The sequence below is a fragment of the Silene latifolia genome, chromosome Y (assembly GCF_048544455.1).
Source record: "Silene latifolia isolate original U9 population chromosome Y, ASM4854445v1, whole genome shotgun sequence".
NCBI classification, from domain to species: domain Eukaryota; kingdom Viridiplantae; phylum Streptophyta; class Magnoliopsida; order Caryophyllales; family Caryophyllaceae; genus Silene; species Silene latifolia.
This window is the reverse complement of record NC_133538.1, coordinates 427,811,025-427,834,635: the sequence shown is the minus strand read 5'-3', so window position 1 is coordinate 427,834,635 and position 23,611 is coordinate 427,811,025. Positions and strand designations below refer to the sequence as shown.

The window sequence follows — 23,611 nt, the reverse complement described above, 5'->3', positions numbered from 1 at the left end:
ATATGTACAATAGTAAATATACCCCTCCCCATGCTTGAACCAAACATTGTCTCCAATGTTGTACGGGAACACAAAAGAAAAAGGAAGGGGGCATACCACCAACTAGGAAGAACGAGACCCGAAGCACGAGCCGAAGCACAAACGACGGGTATGATGCCTAGCTCTAGCACGAGCCTCTCTGTCAAGACGTCTCGTAGCCAACTGCGCGTACAGGGTATCCAAGGGGGGTTTGTAAGACTCCGGATACATGGCTTTGAACATGTCACTCATGGCACGTTGAAGTGCCAAAGACTCCCTATTCTGATCATGAACATTCTCTATCTCATCCCTTAATTCCTCAAGCTCAAACTCCACACGGCTTCTCCAAATAGCATCATCAGCACCTTCTACACCACCACTACTAGTACCTTCACCATCATCACCATCATCAGCCTCCTCTTCCTCTTTATTCTCAGGTTCTCCCGAACCGTCAGCTTCCTCCATAGCGACATCCGCAACACCCTCAACTCCATTATTCTTTTTTGAAGCAACTAGACGAAACTAGACGAACCAACTCTGGCGGATCCAGGGGAATATAAAGATCGCTGTCACACGGTCCCACTGGAATCAGCATACCCTCCGGCCTTGGTAGTCTTAAGTAGGCTGTCTTTTTAACAGTGCCCAAAGCATAAGCAAGCTCCTCACAATCAACACGACCTATCATCTTCATATGGCGACACATAGAGTCAATATTCAGAGAAGGGATCCCGCGTACTTGATCTCGGGGATCCAACGCATACCCCGAATGAGTAGCAATCAATGTCACCATAACTTCCATAGAAATCTTACCCGTCGTTACCCCCCGAATAGCAATACACATTTGAATAAATTCGTTCACCCAGTCTGGCCGATCACTCCTTCCGGCCCCATACCCCCACAACATTTCAATCTCATTCCGATTTACATTAGTAGGTTCCCCTTGGCAAAAGAATGTCATGGCAAGGACACGGTGAATGAAACGGAATGCTGGGTGTGGAATCCTAGAACTTTTCTGAGTGTGACCGTTACTACGCTGATGAGTAAGAGCATACCAAAATTCATTCGCTGCCGCCCAAGAAGGGGCGCCATTCCATCTCTCCGTGTCAGCTCTTGTGGCTACACCAAATATCTCCCTCAAAGCACTATGGGATAACACGGTTACTTGGTTCATTAACTGAAATTTAATGATAGGAGGGTCACTCTTGGGCACATGCTCAACGGTGGATAAGAACTCCAACGTCAATCTCTTATATGTTTGAGCCTTCTTATTCAAAAACTCACCCAACCCAGCTCGTCCTAACAACACCTCCACCGCCTCAAGGACTCCCAACTGACTCAATGTCTCTCTGTCAAAAAATTTTGTCACCCGAATGGTTTTGTTTGGAAGTATAAGGGCCCTCTAATGTTTCTTTTGGGCTTCAGTCAAGTTACATCCCACATAATCGACAACGGTACTAGCACGTGAGGTACTAGCACCAGCATTTGAAGTGGTTTTCGTAGCTTTTCTGGGTGGATTTTTTCGTTTTGGGGCCATCTGTCAACAATACAGCAATAACCAGTAACAACAACAACAATAATCCACACCAACCACTTCACAGCCTAGCAACAACAACACTCCCTTGTCACAGCCTAGCAACAATACCACTCCCTCATCATAGCCTAGCAACAACACCGACACAATCCAGTAGCACCACAGTAGTTACTACGCTGCCTCACAACACCAACACGCCCTCCCTCAACACAAACCCAAGTTACAGCCCCCAATCCAGCAATGAAACTCAAAAGACGACCACAATTGAGTATAAGTACTCACAAAAATTCGACTTAACCAATGAAAATTCGAGTTTAAGCAAAAGGAGTAGAGCTCAAAAAGTGGAGTACTTACAAACCCGTTGAAAGCAGTGGTCATGAAGGATTGGAATATACTCCGGGATCGACGCAGAAAAACCCAAACCAGCGCCCAAAATTGTCCAATGGAAATAGCAATTCCAATTTTCGAAATCAGGGTTTCGAAACCCCAAAATTTCCGCGCCAATTTCAGTAGTTTTGGCCCAAAATTGTGAAATAACAATGAATGAACACGATTTGTTGAAGAAATTGCTTTGATTTCAGAAATTACAGAAATTAGGGATAGAAAAACCCCAAATCTTTTTCCTTCGCACCAATTTCAGCAGTATTGGCACGTATTGTAGTTGATAGAACAATGAATGAACACGAATTTGGGAAGAACTTTGATGATTTTTTCGAAATCTCAGAAATTAGGGTTATAAACCCCCAAATTTTCGAGCAAATTACAGGAATTTGAGATGAAGTTAGGACAACACAACGAACGAATGCAAATCAGTAGAAATCGTGGGGGATTTTCACGAATTTTAGCAGCAATTTGGAGTAGAAATTTGGAAGTTAAGAGAGCTTTATGTTTGAATGAGGAGGATTTATTTTTATGCTTTTGAAAGAGGAGAAGATAGACGGAATTGAAAGAGAACAGGTATACCTCGTATCAATCATGCAACAAACAGGTGAATGTCTGTTGAGCCTGGGTTGAATCTCAGTCGCGCGTCGGACGCGCCTATGGTGAACCTCGAACGCGCACTTTTAAGCCAGCTGCTGCCTCGGTTCTTCTTTCTTTGCTAATGCGCGTGTGATTAGTGCGACCCACATACACCATTATGACGTGCAAATTAAGGTACTCTTTTCTATCCGTCTTGAAATATCATTCCACGTTCCTAGTACATATAACAAACCGTCAAAACAAAATTAAAACGAATAATAAAAACACAAAGACACTGACATTATGAAATATTAATTAATACGGAACAAATTAATTAATTATGACCCATAATTAAAAGAATTACAAAAGAAAAGGATACAAATTTGGGTTGCCTCCCGGTAGCGCTTTTGGTTAACAACGTTAGCTCGACTTAGTGATGATATTAATCCTCGTAGATGGGTTCCGAAATTAAAATGGATTCGACTCCTTCCATTTGAAAACCATCGTAGTACAACTTCAAACGTAGACCGTTCACCTTCAAAAAAATTCCCATCTCTAAGCTTTGAATCTCTACGACTCCATGAGGGAATACTTTAGTAATAAAAAACGGTCCAACCCACCAGGATTTCAGCTTACCCGGAAACAAATGTAGGCGACTTTGATACACGAGGACTTTTTCACCCACCTCAAAAGACCGCCTAGAAATCATTTTATCATGACAAGCCTTAGTCTTCTCCTTATATAAGGCCGCATTCTCATATGCGTCAAACCGGATTTCTTCCAATTCTTGGAGTTGTAGCTTTCTATAGAGACCTGTATCATCTAGACTCATGTTGAAGCTTTTGACTGCCCAGTAAACTTTGTGTTCGAGCTCAACAGGTAAATGACAAGGCTTACCAAATACAATCCAGTGCGGGGACATACCAAGGGATGTCTTGTAAGACGTTCTATATGCCCATAATGCATCTTCTAGCCTCAAACTCCAATCTTTTCGGTTAGGATTAACCGTCTTCTCTAAAATGGACTTGACCTCTCTATTGGACACTTCAGCTTGTCCATTCATCTGGGGGTGGTAGGCAGTGGAGATCCGATGTGTTACTCCATATTTCTTCACCAAAACCTCGATGGTACGATCGTAGAAATGGGTACCACGATCACTAATAAGGGCTCTTGGAAATCCAAACTGAGTGAAAATGTGGCTTTTGACAAACGCAGCCACAGCCTTAGCATCATCGATCTTAGTCGGGATAGCTTCCACCCACTTACATACATAATCCACTACCAATAAAATATAGAGATAACCATCTGACTTAGGGAAAGGACCCATAAAGTCAATACCCCATACGTAGAAAATCTCACAGAATAGCATTGAGTTTTGTGGCATCTCGCTCTTCTTGGAGATTGCACCCACCCTTTGACAGTTATCACATGATTTGCAAAAGAGATGGTAATCATAAAATAATTTTGGCCACCAAAAACCACATTCTAGCACTTTCCTTGCAGTTCTCCTAACACCAAAATGTCCTCCACAAGCATAGGAGTGACGATGTGCCAAAACAGAGGCAATCTCGACCTCTGGAAGACATCTTCTAATAATTTGATCGGACCCATGCTTCCACAAATAAGGCTCATCCCAAATGTAATATTTGACATCACTCTTGATTTTATCTTTTTGGGACTTAGAAAATCCAGCAGGAAACCGTCCGGAGACAAAATAATTTACAATATTAGCATACCATGGCTCGGCGGTTTGAATGGCTAGCAATGTCTCGTCGGGAAACATTTCTTTGATAAGCTCTTGGTCATTCCTTGCTTTATCATCATGAACTAGCCTACTTAGGTGGTCAGGTACCACGTTTTCGGCCCCCTTCTTATCTTTCATTTCCAAATCAAACTCACTCAAAATTAGAATCCACCTTATTAGCCGAGGTTTGGATTCAGTCTTTGACATCAAATACCAAAGAGCAGCATGATCAGAAAAGACAATAACCTTGGTTCCTAGAAGATAGGAGCGGAACTTTTCCAAAGCAAAAACTACCGCTAACAATGCCTTTTCAGTAGTGGAGTAGTTCTTCTGGGCATCATTCAATGTCATGGAAGCATAGTGAATTATATGAGATAATCGCCCCCACCTTCTATCCCAACATAACTCCTAACGCGTAGTCACTCGCATCACACATAATTTTAAAAGGAAGAGGCCAATCAAGAGCTTCGATAATAGGAGCAGTGACTAATCTTCCTTTCAATTCATCAAATGCCTTTTTGCTTCCATCATCAAATATAAACTCATTCTCCTTTTGCAGCAGCTTGCAAAGTGGTGAGGCAATCTTCGAAAAGTCCTTAATAAACCTGCGGTAGAAACTTGCATGACCGAGAAAAGAACGTACTTCACGAACGGTAGAAGGATAAGGTAAAGACTGAATAGTATCTACCTTTTCTTTATCGACCTCTATGCCTCGTGAGGAGACTATATGCCCCAAAACTATCCCTTATTCAACCATAAAGTGACACTTTTCAGAGTTTAAAACAAGATTCGTGTCGACACATCTTTTCAAAACAAGGGATAAATGAGCTAGACAATCATCAAATGACTCACCATGAACGGTGAAATCATCCATAAAGACCTCTATAAATTTTTCAACATACTCAGAAAATATGCTAACCATACATCGTTGAAATGTACCAGGGGCATTACAAAGTCCAAAAGGCATGCGTTGATATGCAAAAGTGCCAAATAGACAAGTAAAAGTAGTCTTATCTTGGTCCTCAGGAGATATGGCTGATGGGGCATATTCTGCACCCGCTGACCGAGTCAACATATTGAGCAAGGTCAAAGATATCCACAGCAAGTCAACGACTTAGACAAACTTAACCGACGATCCGTCGGCTGCTCTCAGGCCTCGGCTTAGACAACTAGCCACCGGGCACATATCCGCGTACTCATATCCAAGACCCCTCGGCATGGAGTCAACAGGCCCGCCGGCCGCCATGGGTCCCGGCCGAGGGTAGATGGGTCTTTCCACCTGCTAGCCACTTGGCCACTTGGCCACTACGTGACAAAAGGTGAAAGTCTATAAATACTCCTCAACTCTCATTGAGGAAAGGATCCACACTTTAACCTAAACACCTCATGATCTGGTAATATCTTCCTTATCTCTCTACAACATATACTTCGCCAAGTAACACACAACTTATCTCTTTAAGTTCACTGACTTGAGCGTCGGAGTGAGTACGCTCGGCCAAAGCCGAGCCCTCAGTTCGTTCATTGTTTCAGGAGAGGCCGAAAGAAGGATTCAACCAAAGACGTCATTCTACAAGCCACGAGTGGTAACAAATAACTGCTTCGGAATTACACCCGGAACAATGGCTATTTGAAAATAGCCTGAATAACCATCTAGAAAACAATTGAAAGCCTTACCAGCCAACCTCTCTAACATTTGATCAATGAAAGGGAGGGGAAAATGGTCTTTTCTTGTCACAACATTAAGTCTACGATAATTAATACAGACCCTCCAACCATTTTGTACTCGAGTCGGGACCAAGACTCCGTCAGCATTCTCTACAACAGTTACCCCAGACTTCTTAGGACTACCTGTGTAGGGCTCACCCACTTACTGTCAAATATTGGGTATAGCATACCCACGTGCAACAATTTAATAACCTCTTTCTTTACCACCTCTATCATAGAAGGATTCAACCGTCGCTGCGGTTGTCTTTCCGGCTTCGCGTCATCCTCAAGTAAGACGTGGTGCATGCAAGTAGATGGACTAATGCTCTTGATATCGGCAATGGTCCATCCTATAGCAGTCTTATGCTCATCTAGAACTTTTACCAACTTCCCCTCTTGTTCCTTAGTGAGCTTACTGGAGATAATAACTGGTAGCGTATCTCCCTCACCAAGGAACACATACTTCAAGTGTTCTGGAAGTGGCTTTAGCTCTACCTTTGGTGCCTGCACAATAGATGGTAATGTTGGAGTATTTGTCCTCCACAATAGTGTAAGATAATATTATTAAATCTCATTAAGGAATATGCATGGGATATTCATTGGCAATACTAGTCAGCTGATCAACGTATATCAGTAACGGTTTGCCAACTAGGGTTTGACGTTATTGTCGTGAGACGGCGGCGGTGTTCAGCTGATCCCTTTCGGTCACACCTAAAGGAACGAGCCCCAACACGAAAGCTAATTAATTGTATGAGATACAGTTTAAATTAGTCCCTTGATAAATTGACTAAGAGTTAGTTGATTAATTAATTTAGAGAGATATTAAGTTGTGAACTCGAGGTACGGATATTATTATTTAGTTATGCGATAATTGAATAATAAATTATTTGAGACGGGAATTAATGATTAAGCAGTTAATTATTAAATTAGTACTAATTGACTAATGTGATTAGTATTGGTACGTAAAATATATGTGTAGATGTACACGTATATTTACGGAGTGTTTTAGACGATATTAATCGGGAAGTATTTAAACATAAATCGATGTTTAAATAATATTTACATGTATTTGTGCGACAAATATAAGAACCAAAATGGACCCGTAAATGGGACATTGGACCGTGTAAATGGAGTATAGTGGATGATTGTAATCATAATCATTTCACTTTACTTGATTTATTTCCATAAGTTGTCCTAAAATCTTTATGCATGACATAAAGATTGGACAAAAACTGAAACAAATCCATCCCTCACACTACCTACTCCACCTGTCCTCTTCCCTTCATATAGACCAACATATTATTCTTTTATTTACTACTTCACTTGTACACTTTTGCATGTGAATAAAACTTGTTGGTCTTTCTTTCTAAAACCAATAAAATTATTTATTAAGTTGTTAGTAAAATAAAAATAATTACTCAGATTTTTAGTAATATTCACATATTATCAAAGGTTAATTTTACAAGTATCTAGTTAATACTTATAAGATTATATTGGGTGTAGTTCTTGGGTGCTTAAGAAAGGAGGTGTTCTATTTTGGACACTTGAAGATGGAGGATCTTGACATTTATTTTAAGCTCAAGAACAACCAAGATGGGTGATCTTGGTTGTGCCCAAATACTACCATTTCTCAATGTAAGGAAAATTGTTTTCCTCTTCTTTTATATTAATATGCTTTTATATTGCATGCATGTTACATAGATCACTAAATTAACATATTATGAGATAATTTATTACTAATTAGAGTGTCTAATTAGGATCTTTGATCTTTCAAGTGGTATCAGAGCTTAGGCTTGTAATTTGCATGTTGATTTTAAGCATATTAGACAAATTATGAGATAATTTGGGAAAATCAAAAATAGTGTTAAAAGAGGTTTTAGCACGAAAATTTTTGGACATGCATACCTACTGATCTCAAAAGGTTTGTGGTAAAATTTTGTGATTTTTGAAGTTATTTTGCTAATTTTAATGATTTTTGGTAGAAAACCGAGTCAAAAATGTCGTATTTTGGTTAAGAGTTAACTAAAAATAGTTAAAGGTTGATTCGGGTCATAAAATTTTTATGGTGTTTCATGCATATTTTCTATAGATTGTATGTAAAATTTTGAAGGTTGGTTTGAAATTTTGCATGTTTATTGATTTTATGAGATAAAAGTCGATAAAAGTGAAATAAATTAATCATAATTTTGAAACGATTGTTCCTGCCCATAATAAATTTATATACATTTAAAAATATTATATAAAAGTTTAAAGTGAAATTTAAAATATGATTTCACCTTGTTTTGATGTTTATTGGTTTTAGTGGTTAAAAACCAATAAATATCGATCTTTTTCTTCATAAAACTTATCCGGAATTTTTGGGCATTTTTTCTGACATTTTGGTGTTCTTGGGAGTGTTTCAGAATACGCGAAAATTTTTGTTTCAATTTTTGGGTAATTTTTCAATTATTTTGGATTTATTACTTAAAAATTATGATTTTACCGATTAAATTAGCAAAATATCACCAAATCAAACTAATTATTCATAATTAAATTAGTGAGGAATAATTTTAAGGTACAAAACAGTTTGGATAATTAGTTTGGACTTAAATGAGATTTAAGAGTTGATTATTGATTTTTACAAGTTGAAAAACGATTAAATCCACAAAACCGAGATGGATACCAACGATTGATAGATAGGGCGATTTTGGCATCATTTTACAGCATTTTTAAGCATATTTATTTAAGTTGAATGAATGATTGTCATTTATTTAAATTATTTTTTTTGTTGTACCTTGTATGGCCTAGTTTATTTTAATCGTTATTACCCGAAATGAATGGGAATAGCAATTTGTTTGTAATTAAATATGATCTCGTATCGTCGGTTTGTAATTAATTAATAGTTTTATTTATTTTATTAATTAATGTATAATAGGAATAGCTATGTAATTCAATTGTAATAGTTATTTTTACCGGCGTTTCCAAAAGACGGATTACATCGAGACGGAGTCTATTTTTGAAAGGTGTTCCAAATCCCACAAGAAGGAGCCACTTTTGGAATGAAGAGGCAAGCGACCAAGGAGTTGGTTTCCGATATGTAATAGTCTAGTTTTTATTAACTAGGTGGCCATACTAGGATTTATTCATATGCTTGCTTGCTTTTATTTTTTCTCGCATGCCAAAATCGCCATTCACACACTACTACAAAACTCGTTATGGACATCAGTTGATGGACATCTGATTATTTAGAAATCTGATGTAAAAATTATAGACATCGGTTGTTTGCAGAAAACTGATGTATTTATAATTATATGTACATCGGTTGTTTTAAGAAACCTATGTCCATGATTTTTGACTTTAATAGACATGTGACTTTATAAAAACCCATGTCTATATAATAGTCAACTACATCATATATACATCTAAACCGATGTGCATCCACATTGAAAATTAGCGCGTAAAAAAAAAGGCCTATACCCATTCCACCGATTAGTATATCTTATAATTAACCCTAACTCTCCCTCACCTCATCATCTTTCTCATTTCATCTAGCAAACTAATGTTGGGGTTGGTGTCTTTAACAGTTAGTGCAAGGACTTATAAACCTCTAAAAGGATCAAAGGGCATACTTTTGGTATTATTATCAGTTGATCCACGTTTATCAATAACGGTTGGCTTGCTAGATAAGTTTGACGTTATTGTCATACGGATGATGGTGATCAACCTGGTCCCTAAAAGTCACACCTATAGGATACGTTTGAGAGACGTGATAAAGATGAAAATACAGTCATGTAGATGCCAATTTTGACTAACCAGTTAGTCTGAGTTATTTGACTAATATTTAGTCAAAATGTGATGTTGAGATATTTTATTTAATACGGATTAAATAATAAAGGCTAAGACGAATTAAACGGTTAATTCGTAAAATTGAATATAAATATAATTATACAATATTGTCTTTGTCGGACATGTATTAATATTTCAACTAACCCGTATTATTAGTTGATGTTTTAATAGCCGATAACCGATGACGATTTATAATAAAAACCGCGTCATATACATTTTAGCGAGACGAGTCGGATCAGTTGGATCACGAGTTAAATGAGGAGAAAGTGGAAAGCCCACTCCCTCCTCTAGTGACCCGCGGACCGAGGTCATCAAAAGGAGAGGTTTCTTCTCCTTTTGAAACCTAATCATCATTAGTGAAAAACAATTAGGGTTTTGGAGATTAATTTTCTCTCTGAAACCGAGATCTCACATCTCGAGAAAAACTCACATCAAGTTCTCCCAATATTGCAAGGCAATCGGAGAACACGTTCTAGCACAAGGGCATTTCTCGGACGGTCTTGGGTGCAACAATTAGGAGGGAATCTCTGTTGATTTCTGTTCTTTACGCCGTGCATCAAAGGACCCGAGGTTGATTCTTTATCTTTATCGTTTCATTGTTGTATTTCGTTTATGACCATATTTCACATGTTAAATTTACGTTATAGTCCTAAATTTAAAGGGTCTTATACGGATATTACCCCACAAGTGGTATCAGAGCGAGGCCACGTAAATTTTCTTTGTGATTTTTCATCAAACGATCTCGAAACGATTTTTATTGTCTTGAAATCGTGCGGCAAACAGCGCTTTTATCCTCTCGGCAGAATTTTTGGTCATTGTTGTAATTTTTTTTTGAAACCGTGACATGTTTTACACGGTTATATCATCTTGTTTTCGATTTGTTTTTATGCATATTGTTGTTTTATACGGAGATTATAACAATATGTCAAGTTTTATCAAATTGTTAAATTGTTTTGATGCGGTTTTGATCAAAATTGAGGTTGTTTTGTTTCGTCAAAACTGTTTTCACGAGGGTTTTGTTTTTCCAGAAATTTTGCACTCGATCGAGCATGTTATTACTCGATCGAGAGGTTTTCTGTCATGTTTTTACTCGATCGAGTCCCTTTGTACTCGATCGACCTCTTTTAAATCCTCGATCGCTCGATCGAGACCTCCTCGTACTCGATCGAACAGTCTTGTCGATATAGGTCCTCGATCGACCTCATGTTTAGTCGATCGAGCACCTCCTGATTGGCAAACCCTCGATCGAATGGCAGCCTCATTCGATCGAGCCCTTTTGTTCCTCGATCGAGCACTTATATCCCTGGATCGAGGGATTTTGTTTTGGCAGCTTTGAAAATTTATTCTTTTTGCTTTAAATTTTCTTTTGGCCCTAATTTGTACTTTATACGGATATTGTACACTCGCTATGATTGTGAAACGGTTCACACACGTACCATTAAGTTATTTTAAAGCGTATTTAAAGTAACGGACTGTATTAGATTAAAATTAAATTGATAGAAGCGGTTTTATCACATGAATTTTAATCATTAAAAGGTGGTTTGGATAAATTTCACATAATTACGGAATTATGTCACGAATGAATTTGTTTTTAGTTGATGCATTTTATTTATCGTTAATTATGAATGTTTTTGAATGCTTTTTATTACGTATTTATTTATTTATTTTGCAATCAGTTGTAACTTAGTGTGGCCTTAGTAGAACGTGTTACCGTAATGATGGAACACGGTCTTGGTTGTATTTTGAGATCTCGTATCTCCGTTTTGGATTTTTCACTTGTAATTACAGTTTTAATTAGAATGTAAATTGGTTTATATTTTGTAATTTTTAATTGTAATTTTTGAGAAGACCAAAGATGGAGAACCGGATGCTCACTCCCGCTACATGGATCAAGATGGAACATCAAGACAAGCTTCTCGGGTCCAACGGTGGATTCCAAAGTTGTTTTATGTTCTTTTTTTATTAGGATAGGCCACACTAGGAATTTTTATTTACGTATTGCATTCATTTATTTATTTTATCGTAACGATAGTATGCATCATATTCCGCCTAAAAACCAAACCACCTAATAATTGCATGAAAACTGACACATATAGAGGTCACGAGTTAGTTTTCTTTGACATTCTCATGTCACACGATTTTTAAGCCATCACCCAAATTAATTCATTCACGCAGACGCTAGTTATTCGTTCACTTAATATGAATTATAATTTAGTTGATGGGATCTTCCTCGTATAAACAAAAATTGAGAACGGTCTTTATAGGTCAAACTCCAATGAGTCCCTTCTTCGTCGGTAGGCATAATATGACCCCTTCTACGTCGGGTAAGTTGGAACCGATTGACCTATTTTATCTCAACACTATGATCACTCGTACGATCCTGTGATTATGGTGGACTATAGATAGGATTTATAGAAATCTATCGACAAGAGTTCTTACGAAAGAATTAGCTAAACAGTTGGCTTATCAGTTTACAGAAATTGAGTCTTGGGATCACTTGTATCATTCTTGAGGGAGATCAATTATGCAAGTGCGAGAGTCTACACGTTAAAACAAATTTTTAAATAGACTTAAATCACCTCGATGAGTTGCTTATTTCGTTTTTGTTTTTCTTTCTTTTTCAGTGTAGATCACGAACTTTTAAACTGCTAATATCAAATGGCTGGTTCTACTGATAACCCAATGCCAAGTGCCACATTGGACCGTGAGTCCTGGCTTCGGATCTTCATGAATCAGATGAATCAGTCTACTCGACTGAAGAATGATGGATCAAACTTCGCGACGGGAGGCGGCATTACGGAATGCTGCCGCGCCGACGGAAGCTCAAATATCTATTGGAGCCCATCCCGGCAAAACCCAGGTCCCACGGGCAGAGTCTTTGAAATCACCAAGTTTAATGATTTTCGTATGGAAGCGGGTGCGATTAAAAACGTACTCATTTTTGCAATGGAACCCAATTTGCAGAAACGCTTCATAGCCCATGGTGCGAACAAGATTTTCACCACGCTCACCAAGGAATTCTCGAAAGCACCGAGAATCATGACCTATGAGCATACCACTCGCTTCTTTGATGCGAGACTCTTAAGGGCCAACCAGTTAGCCCACACATTCTCAGCATGATTGAGAATGTCGAAAAGTCGAGACCTTTGATTGTAAGATCAGCCGAGAACATTGTGATCGACCGCATACTTCACTCACTCCACGATGGTTATTCGCAATTTAGAGCGAATTACTATATGAATGATTTGAAGAAAACTCCCCATGAATGGCACTCCCTCCTCGCATGCACCGAGAAGGACATGAAGTTCAGTGGGAGCATGAAACAGAATGTTCTCGTTGTGACAAACAAGGGAAAGGGTAAGGGCAAAGCTCAGGCAAACCTAGCAGTAGGTAAGGCGAAGTTCAAGAAGTCGGGTTCAGGTAAGAGTGGACCTGGTGAGTCGAGCACCTCATCAGGCGTGACAAAGAGCAAAACCGAAAACATGGAATGCCATCACCGCCACAAGATCTGGGCATTGGAGGCGCACATGTCCTGTTTATCATGAGGACATAAAAGCAGGTCGCGTTAAACCCGTTGGTATGTCTTCTTCTTCTACTTTTATTCATATGATTGAGATTAACCACGCAAGTTACGGAACTTGGGTACTTGATATTGGTTGTGGTTCTCATCTCAGGTAATCATGTGCGGGGCCTCCGAAATCTCGAGCCTCTCGTAAAGGGTGAGGTTGACCTGCGTGTCGGGAATGGAGCAAGAGTGGCTGCCGTCTCGAAGGGAACATATGTGATCCAGCTTCCTAGCGGATTTGAGTTATCATTATATGATTCTATTATGTACCCAGTCTTTACAAAAACATTATTTTGCATTTTCGCACTTGACAAACTTGGTTTTTCATTTGTAATAGAGAATAATACTTGCATTTTCTCATTACACGATATGATTTATGGCAAGGCAGTCTCCATGAATGGAATTTATGTTTTAGATCGATAAACCGAAATATTACACGTAATGAATAAAAGGTTAAAGGTTGGTGACAAAGATCAGACGTATCTATGGCACTGCCGTATGGGACACATTAATGAGAAACGCGTAAAACAGCTCATTAAACATGGAGCTATCTCGGCCTTTGATTTTCAATCATTTGGCACGTGTGAATCATGTCTCATCGGTAAGATGACTCGAATTTCCTTCAAAGGTGTTGGAATGCGCGCTGCTGACCTATTAGGACTCATACACACGGATGTATGTGGACCTATGTCAATCACCGCACGAGAAGGCTATAGGTATTTCATCACTTTCACGGATGATTTAAGTAGATATGGATATGTCTACTTAATGAAGCACAAAAGTGAATTCTTTTGAGAAATTCAAGGAATACTAGAATAGGGTGCAGAACCTATTAGGTAGGAAGATTAAAACACTGCGTTCAGATCGTGGTGGCGAGTATCTTTCTCACGAGTTTGATCAACACCTTAAAGACCGTGGGATTGCCCTACGCTTAACTCCACCGGAACACCTCAATTGAATGGTGTGTCCGAACGGAGAAATCGAACACTACTTGATATGGTTCGATCCATGATGAGTCACACCGTGTTGCCTCATTGTGGGGTTATGCTCTTTTGTCACCGCTCTAATACTTAATCAAGTCCGTCTAAAGTGTTGACAAGACTCCATATGAACTATGGAAGGAACGGTCCCTAACTTGTCCTTTATACGGGTTTGGGGCTGCGAGGCTTATGTCAAGTGGAGACACGAGGATAAGCTCGGCCCGCGATCGGTCAAGACATACTTTATAGGTTATCCTAAAGGAACACTTGGTCATTACTTCTATTCGCCAACCGAACAACGTGTTTTTGTTGCGGCTAGTGCGACATTCTTAGAGAAGGAATTTCTCGAGAATGCAAAGAGTGATAGAACCTTCGACCGCTTCGGAGATTCCAACCAAATACCGAGCAACCATTGGAGGAACCTATTCCTTCAATCCCGGCTGCGGTGAATATTCCTGAGGAACCTAGGAGGTCGGGAAGAGTCTCTATTCCTCCGCACAGATACATTGGTATGGTCGAGGAACATGACATAGATGACGTTCTACTCTTAACGAGTAGTGAACCCGCAACCTATAAAGGTGCCACGACTAGTTCCGACTCAAAGCTATGGCTTGAGGCCATGCAATCCGAGATGGACTCTATGTATGAGAACAACGTATGGGATCTTGTTGACTTACCTGCTAAGGTTCGTCCCCTTCAATGCAAATGGCTTTACAAGATAAAGCATTCTGTGGAAGGTCAACAAGATATCTATAAAGCGCGACTAGTTGCTAAAGGTTTCACCCAAGTGCCAGGTTTGCACTACGATGAAATTTTTGCACCCGTAGTCATGCTGCGTTCCATTCGGATTATCTTAGCGATCGCCGCTTTTCATGACTATGAAATTTGGCAAATGGACGTGAAAACCGCCTTCTTAAACGGCTTTTTGGAGGAAGAGTTGTACATGGTACAACCCGAAGGTTTCATCGATCCACAACATCCTAAGAAAGTATGCAAACTTAAGCGTTCCATTTATGGACTTAAGCAAGCATCTCGGAGTTGGAATCATCGCTTCGACCAAGTGATTAAAGAAAATGGATTTACTCGATCGGTCGAGGAACCATGTTTATATATCAAGTCGAGTGGGAGCAAGATTGTTTTCCTAATATTGTATGTTGACGACATACTCCTGATTGGGAATGACATACCTCTCTTAACTTCGGTGAAAGTATGGTTGAAAAACCATTTCCAGATGAAAGATCTGGGAGAGGCGCAAAGAATTCTAGGCATCCGTATCTATCGAAATAGATCACGACGGATGTTATCTCTCAGTCAGGAGTCTTACATAGACAAAGTCCTAGAGAGATTCAGCATGACTAACTCCAAGAAGGGGTTTCTTCCTATGGCTCCAGGGGTGCATTTGAGCAAGTCTCAGGCACCAGAGACACCGGAAGAGAAAGAGCGCATGACACGGATTCCTTATGCCTCGGCTATAGGATCAATCATGTATGCCATGATATGTACACGTCCCGACGTGGCATATGCATTGAGTATGACAAGTCGATTCCAACAGCATCCAGGTGAATCACATTGGTTGGCTGTCAAGAACATTCTTAAGTACTTACGGAGGACTAAAGATTGGGCATTGACTTATGGAGGCCCTCAAACGCTATGCGCAACTAGGTTCGAGATGCTAGCTTCCAAACGGATCGAGATGACTCGAAATCTCGATCTGGATTCATTTTTACTCTTAATGGCGCTGATCAGTGGAAGAGTTCGAAACAAAATTACATAAAACAGATTCTACGACCGAGTCCGAGTACTATGCCGCGTCCGAAGCTACAAAGGAAGCGATATGGATGCGTCAATTCTTACATGGACTATCTGTAGTGCCTAGTTCGAATGACCCGATCACCATCTATTGCGACAATAGTGGTGCCATCTTCCAAGCTAAGGAGCCAAAGTCTAGCAACAAGTCTAGACATGTACAACGGAAAGCTCATCTAATCCGAGATTACGTGGAGCAAAAGGAAGTAGTGATAGACAAGATTGCTACCGATGATAACATAGCAGATCCTCTCACTAAAGCATTACGACAAGATAAGCATGAAGGGCATGTTAATTCCATGGGAATTAAACGTGTTCCAAAGTTGTAGTACTCTTTTATGGATTAGATTCATTCCCTTTTGTACTCTATACGACATCATCGTTTTGATATTTTATACATATTTTTTTTTCATGTGGAATTGTACGACAATTTTTGAACACCACAAAGTGAACTGAACGAACATTATATTTTTCAGTCCTTAATTGCCCACATGAGCGATAACTCGGCAATTATTTTGTGACGTTGGTTGATGGTGGGTTCAACGAGCCATAAGTCAACCAGTTGACTGACCAATCACAGAGGCGATTTATACGGATATTTCGTAGGACACAATTGTGACATCGACGTGGAGTCCTAAATGTTTTATAACATTCGGTGCCCGGTCGTGGATAGGACTTCCATGGTGATCCTAAGAGTCGATTCTTTTGACTATCGACTGTCTCTTGAGACTAAGGCAGATTTTGGGTGACTTTGGTTTCTTTCTCACGGTCATCCGTAACAGGGGGCCAAGTAGATTTTTTCTGGGTCATTTCATGCGTGCTTAGATCGGAAGGAGTCGAGTTGAAGGAAATATTCAGCCTTTATCGGGTACTCGATATTTCTCAGGGCCACTCGAGGAGTCAGAATCGAAATGCATGGCCATGCTCGGATACGGATTCGTTTTATCAGTTAAGTTACTCTCTAGTCGGGGAAACCACTCTAGATACAGATCGATTGTAAAATACGACCTTTGCGGATCCGGATCTGCAAATTGTTTTACATTGAGTGGGAGAAATTTTAAATGAATATGAGAATCGGTTATCGCACATACACTTGTACGGACAAGTGGGAGTTTGTTGGAGCTTGTGTCCTCCAGTTAGTGCGGATAACGTCATTGCACATACACTTGTACGGACAAGTGGGAGCTTGTTGGGGTTGGTGTCCTTAACAGTTAGTGCAAGGACTTATAAACCTCTAAAAGGATCAAAGGGCATACTTTTGGTATTATTATCAGTTGATCCACGTTTATCAATAACGGTTGGCTTGCTAGATAAGTTTGACGTTATTGTCATACAGATGGCGGTGATCAACTGGTCCCTAAAAGTCACACCTATAGGATACGTTTAAGAGACGTGTGACAGATGAAAATACGGTCATGTAGATGCCAATTTTGACTAACCAGTTAGTCTGAGTTATTTGACTAATATTTAGTCAAAATGTGATGTTGAGATATTTTATTTAATACGGATTAAATAATAAAGGCTAAGACGAATTAAACGGTTAATTCGTAAAATTGAATATAAGCGTTTTATATTTAATTAAATGTATATTGAATATAATTATACAATATTGTCTTTGTCGGACATGTATTAATATTTCAACTAACCCGTATTATTAGTTGATGTTTTAATAGCCGATAACCGATGACGATTTATAATAAAAACCGCGTCATATACATTTTAGCGAGACGAGTCGGATCAGTCGGATCACGAGTTAAATGAGGAGAAATTGGAAAGCCCACTCCCTCCTCTAGTGACCCGCGGACCGAGGTCATCAAAAGGAGAGGTTTCTTCTCCTTTTGAAACCTAATCATCATTAGTGAAAAACAATTAGGGTTTTGGAGATTAATTTTCTCTCTGAAACCGAGATCTCACATCTCGAGAAAAACTCACATCAAGTTCTCCCAATATTGCAAGGCAATCGGAGAACACGTTCTAGCACAAGGGCATTTCTCGGACGGTCTTGGGTGCAACAATTAGGAGGGAATCTCTGTTGATTTCTGTTCTTTACGCCGTGCATCAAAGGACCCGAGGTTGATTCTTTATCTTTATCGTTTCATTGTTGTATTTCGTTTATGACCATATTTCACATGTTAAATTTACGTTATAGTCCTAAATTTAAAGGGTCTTATACGGATATTACCCCACAACTAAAACCAAACACCCATAGCCAGCCGATTACTACTCACCATATCAACCACCAGGCGCTCCTCATTCATCTTCCCCCATTAGGTAATGATAGACACCACAAGCACACGAAAGCAATCACCACAATGACGGTAATTTTGTTCTTGTGTGCCCACGAAAGCTTCTTCCCCCATCGCTTGTTCTTATCGTGAATATACATGTCATTCAAGGTGAGCAGTGCTATCGTTTTAGTTTCACAATAAAGGTTTCGTTTTCGCCCAAAATCGTAAACCCTAATTTCTGAGTTTGATTTTATCATGTTATTCCGCTTCATAGTCATGCTGATTTGTTCTAGAATGGCGACGAGGTATCAATTTCTTCTGTAAATCGTCCTACTTTTCATTCAAATCTGTTGAATTGTTATAATTTCTACTCTTATGTTGCTTCGTTCTGCATTAATTCCTGCTCAGTTTCACAATGTTATTGATTGCAGTATTTTTCCCCAAATTGATTGTATCAGTTATCCCCAAATTCATTCATTAAGGTTTATTTGGGTATTTGGATTGAATACCAAATTATAACTAAAAATTTATTACTTGATTCTGATTAAAGTTTTGTTATTAGTATTCGTATCAATTTGTGAACTAACAATATAGAATTGGTAGTATGAGTAGTGTGCTTAGCTTACATTTATCAATTGATAGAAATTGACGAGGTGTTGCTGAGATCTTCTTTTTTGGCGTTGTTTTACAGTTGAGAAGAGGTCCTGATAGCTGCAGTACAATTAGGTGCCGGGCTGTTGCTGTTTATTTTATCAATGCTCGAGCTCGTCCTTTGGCAAAATCTCGTAATTGGATTATTTACTTTGTTGTTTATGTTTATTCATTTCAATTTCTAGCCTTTCAGTTAAGTATCATTGATGTCTATCTCTAATTAGAGGACTATCAATTTTAATTAGAGGATTGGGAGTTGAGTTAGTCAGCTGATCAATATAAGTCAGATTTTCGTCGATTGGGTCGAAGTGGGTAAGTCAAGAACAAGCCATAATCCTTGCTAATTGAACTACTACCACAAGAACAATTAACAAGAACATTAACAAGAACATTAAGAGGGAGATTATTTTGGTCAAAAATGTTTAGTTGCTGAATCCAATTTACAGTAGTAAAATTAGCATAGTAAATTTTAGCAATGATATTATAAGTATCACCCTTAATTGCCCTATAAGTAAAAATATGACCCAAAAAACTACCTTAATGCAATCACAGGAGAAGGGCACATTGACCCTACTGAATTCTTCAACCCTATCTATATCAGGAACTGCTGGGTTGTAACTGAGCACATCATTTGCAGTAGAACACATAACTTGAGCTATGAATGTTACGTTTGCTTTTACCCATACATAGTATGATGCTAAAGCTAAAAGACACCCTTTTCTGCACTTTGATTCTACTGTGAAAGAACATGTACTAATCCATAGAAGAAGAAGAAGAAGAAGAAGAAGAAGAAGAAGAAGAAGAAGAAGAAGAAGAAGAAGAATAATAATAATAATTGCCCAGGTTTTGATGGGTGTTTGTGTTCTTCAAAATGACCACATTTGAATATTTGAATTCGCAAATTCTTATTTAAGACGAGTGTATCCGTCTTAAGCTACATAAAATCCTTTTTTTGCACTTTGATTTCACTATGAAAGAAGAAATGCTAATCCATAGAAGAAGAATTGGTAAGATTTTGATGGGTGTTATTCTTTGAAATGACCTCATTTCATTATTTGATTTGATGACAAGTTATTTTAGTTTGTTTGTGTGTTTGTATTAAAACTGTTGTGTTTGTTTGTTCCACTATGAAAGAAGAAATACTAATCCTGTGGAAGTATTAAAAGTGTTTTGTTTGTTTGTGTGTTTGTTGTGCAGGTGCTAATAAAGATGGAAGTAGTATACATTTCCTTCATCAAATTTCCAATGCATATGATTCTGAGGTTAGTAGTCTTTTAGCTTGTCTATTTGTATCTTCTATTTAAGATCTTTTGTTCAAACTCCTATTTCTGTCTGATGCTAACATGCTCAACTTGATTATGTGATCAACACTGTGCTTATATATGGATTATCATACAATTTTATCTTACTTATTGACAACTTGAAATTATGCAGGTGTCACCTGGTTCATCATAGTATAGGATCTATTGACAATTTGGTTATTTATGCAGGTTCTACATGTTCGCCGTGTTGATTACCAGCCAAGTGATGACGAGATCAGGCTATCAAGAAGTTGGTTGCGCCTAATAGTCTCGCCTCTTGGACCTATTTTTTAACATCCAGTTTCTATTTTGTTGATAGGTTAGCTATGTAAATAAAGTTGACATATTAGGTAGGAATGTATTGAATAAATTGGTTGATTGTATAAATTGATTTTTTTTGGTTGATTATAAGTCATCTTGTTTTTGTGCTAATGTGGAGCGCTAATGTCTTGGGTGACGATAAGCATAATATTCTATTTTATATATATATATATATAAAAAGTTATGTACATCAGATTTTAGGTAAAACACAGATGAATATAGGTAAATAAAGACATTAGAGTTCTATGTAAACTATGTAAACTGATGTACATAACAACAATAGACATCGGATTATAACTATACACTGATGTATATTAATATATATGGACATCAGATATATAGAAATCCGTTGTGCAAATTTTAATGAACATCGATTTTAAATCCGATGTACATTAATCTACAATGGACATGACCAAACTCTACATCGGGTGTGTATCCGATGTCCATATACCAAAATGTCCGATGTCCATAACGAGTTTTGTAGTAGTGACATGCATTTTATTATCGCGTTTGTCAATTCACGTCATTTACATTCACCGACTTAGTTCACTTATAGGGAATTTATGACTAAATTGACAAGATCTCTCACATAACTAAAATTGAGATTAGCCTTACCAATTAGTAACACCTATGAATCCCTTGTTCATTAGAGCCACGCTAGGCCAAGCGGGGTGTTCTCTTTTTACCTAGGGAAAGTAGGGTGGTAAATGGTTATCACGCACCAAAGTTGGTTGGACTCAACGGGGTATAAGACGGTCTTGTACTCCGGGACTAGTAGATGGGTTTGTTGAAATCCATCTACAAAGAGTTCTCATGGTAGAATTAGTCAAGCGTTGACTTACCGAATTTATATAATTATGGGATGTTTCGCCCAAGCGATGCCTATTTTTCTCTAAAGACGGATCTTGGAATCATTTATATAATTTAGTGGGAGATCATTATATAAATGTTAAAACTTGTTAAAGATGTTTCACAAGTAAAATTTAAAACATTGAATATTAATTTTTTCTTTTTTTTTCGCTCATTCTCATAAATGTATGACATCGCGCATTTCATCCTATTCATCCTCTATTTATTGTGATATTCGTTTTCATTCTTTCATAGAAAGCGGTTTCTTTGAAAGAATTCGGTAGCAATGACTAGTAACATGATTTACCAATTCACCTACATAAGCTTACAACAATTATTGCGATTATTTTACAACTTAACATCCATACATGTTTAAAAGGGGGTTTAATTTAGAAAACTCTTATTATGAGTTTAAAAAGGACTATATTTTATCAAGAGAGTCTTGATTTCGAAAGTGACACCTTCGTCATGATGACGACATATTAGTTTTAATTACCCAAGAGTAATTCAAAAGTTTGCGAAATGAGTTTTCAAAAACACAAAGAATACTCCAATATGATACATACCGTCAAATGGCTCACTTCGAGAAAGGTCAAATTGATTGTTTATGCGCTAAAGAGTTTAGGCATATGATGACAATTGAACGGTTAGGTAGTCCAAATTCGCAAGAAGTTGAGATTTTGCCACATGTTGCACTCACTTTATAGTAATTCACTCTTACTAAGTGAATAAAATATCACGAATAACATGAAGAGAGGTCTTCATGAGATTCATTTTTGCTTGTTGAAGCAAAAAGGAATGTGAAAGTGAGTGGGAGTTAAGAAGAAGCTACCCTAGATGTATGCGATAGAACAAAGTTGAAGGAGACATCTACTCAAAGGATAGGCTAGTTCCACTATCTTGGTATGAGATACCAAGTACGGGTCATTTATTTGTAAAGAAGTTTACATGAATTGATAAAACGTACGACATCTAGCATAGGACATTTTTCTATCGAAATAATGCTAGAGTAGCAATGATTTCGATAGGGACAAATGTACCTAAATTTGGTTTTAAAAGAATGTAATCATCTATGTTTATACATAGAAGGCATCACTCATGTGATTTAAAACAAAAGGTTGTACCTACTCCTATGATAACTTGGTGGTTGGTTTAGACCACCCAAGTTAGAGGAATTTTACATTTTTCACGAAAACTAAATATTATACTATCTTGTAGATTTTAAAGTCTCTAATACGGTGAACCCAATTGATCAAACCTCATGTAAATTCGTTTAAACGAATAAACGATAAGCACATCGAACAACCATTTGATTGAGAATCTTATGGTATGTGTGCATGTATTATGTTTTTCTTTTGCAGAAAAGAAACACAATAGTGAGGTGATTGACCATATACATACGGATGTGTAAGGCCGATAGTTAGTTATATATATACTTCGTTACTTTTACCGTAATGTTAAGTAAATATGAAAACCTCGTATCTATTTAATAAGAAATAAAAGTGACTTTTGAAATGTGGAATATTTTCAAAATGAAGTAGTAAACCAAAAGCACGACAAGATCATAATGATCGGAAATTTCAAAGTAATGACTTTGAAAGTCAAATGGGTAATATCAAGTAATGACCTTGATGATCACTAAGAAGATTGTGAACCAGTTCACATATACCTTCTTTTAAGGACACCATAGAGTATGGTGTAGTCAAGAATATGAACCGAACTTTATAAGATATAGTTTGAGGTTTTTCGCAATTTTGTAAGCTATTTTCTCACTAAAAGTTTAAAACTCGACTATATTAGCCTAAATGACTCCATATGAGATATGGATAGAGAGGATCTCTAACTTGTCATTTTTATACATTTGGGACCATAAATGTTTAAGTTCAGAACCAATTTATGTATTTGTGAGGGTTATCCAAAATTGAACCACATGGTTTTTACTCCTCCAAAACGAGAACAAAGAGTTTGTGGCTCATAATGATGTCTTTCTAGATTTTCATTTTCTGGAAGACAGAGTGGGAGAAATTTTGAACTTGCGGAAGTCCAAGACCCACAAACTGAGTACAATGCAAGAAGACGTTCTTTATTGTGGTTCAGTGGGTATAAGGAGATAATTTTACGATAAGAT

At 38.0% G+C, this 23,611-nt stretch overlaps 1 long non-coding RNA gene across 1 annotated transcript; it reads left to right on the top strand.

Annotated features, from left to right (window-relative positions):
• The first annotated feature begins 19,035 nt into the window (after positions 1-19,035).
• Positions 19,036-20,632, top strand: LOC141633205 (uncharacterized). Its single transcript, XR_012538016.1, has 3 exons — positions 19,036-19,146; positions 20,210-20,274; positions 20,503-20,632. It is a non-coding gene; the product is annotated as an uncharacterized LOC141633205 (long non-coding RNA).
• The last annotated feature ends 2,979 nt before the right edge of the window (positions 20,633-23,611 follow it).